Source organism: Aplysia californica, unplaced genomic scaffold, assembly GCF_000002075.1.
Source record: "Aplysia californica isolate F4 #8 unplaced genomic scaffold, AplCal3.0 scaffold00258, whole genome shotgun sequence".
In the NCBI taxonomy this organism is placed as follows: Eukaryota; Metazoa; Mollusca; class Gastropoda; order Aplysiida; family Aplysiidae; genus Aplysia; species Aplysia californica.
In genome coordinates this window covers 757,789-758,813 of record NW_004797528.1, presented here as the reverse complement: position 1 = coordinate 758,813, position 1,025 = coordinate 757,789, and the positions used below count along the sequence as shown (strand labels likewise).

Below are 1,025 nucleotides of genomic sequence, written 5' to 3'. Positions count from 1 at the left end.
GGGGGGGACGAACGTGTGAAGCCTTTGCAGTTGGTCTGCACTCTTTCGCGATCTGCAAAGTCGACAATTTCTCTTAGTACACATTATATTTGTAGTCTTAAGTGATACGTCCTGAACTTTACGAATGCCCATACGACACTGCCAATTTTATTCTTTTGAGTCAGTCGGGCCGGACAGGCCAGATTTCCTTTATGGTGAAGCAGCAGCTACCGTTTTGGCACAGCACGATCGAATTCAAATGTGACCTTCAAAATCAGACATGTTGATTTTTCAATGTCCCGAGTCGAATCGGTCGCAACCTTCAGATGGGAACGGTCAATCACAATGTGTGCATCATACGAGTCACAAAGTTAGGGCCATTTTATGTTTAAAGCATGGATTGTGGCGGAATGTGATTATAGACAGCGTTGATGATTTGGAGAAGCTGTCAGAAAGCTATCGGTCTTTCCCACGTCTGCGGGGTTAAAAAACATCACAACACCGCAACCGCGATATTCAGAAGTCGTTAAAGCAATTATTGAAGATGGGAAATAGCTACGTGTTGTGGGCGGTAAGTTTTATATATGTATATATACACCAACAACACTGCGAGCCGGTCAAAGTATTCTCTGTTTTAATTATAGGTGAAATTTAATTCATATTGTGTAAGGAAGGGGTGTATTCGTGATGTGCACTCTAGCCGCCATTAATCGCCCACACCCGACCGACGACCCGACCCGGCCCAGCCAATGAGAAGCCGGTAGATCTTGTAATAGAGAAATTGTGACCTTCGTCGCGCTAACTCGCTTGCTGTAACAGGAACGGAAACATAGGAAGCATGTCTGTTAGTCGGTCATTTTAGTGGTATTTGTTGTTGTTATTGTTAATGTGTTGTTATCGTTGTTTTGTTTTGTGTTTTTGTTTGTTTGTTAGATTGTGTGTGTGTGTGTGTGTTTGTGTGTTTGTGTATGTATGAGAGAGAGAGAGAGAGAGAGAGACAGAGAGAGAGCGAGAGAGAGGGGGGAGAGAGGGGGGAGAGTGTGTGC

The 1,025-nt window shown here is 44.1% G+C and overlaps 1 protein-coding gene across 1 annotated transcript in view; it reads left to right on the top strand.

Moving 5' to 3' along the window:
* Positions 1 to 1,025, top strand: part of LOC101860902 (BTB/POZ domain-containing protein kctd15-like) — a 30,314-nt gene that overhangs the window by 5,333 nt on the left and 23,956 nt on the right. The window lies entirely within an intron of this gene.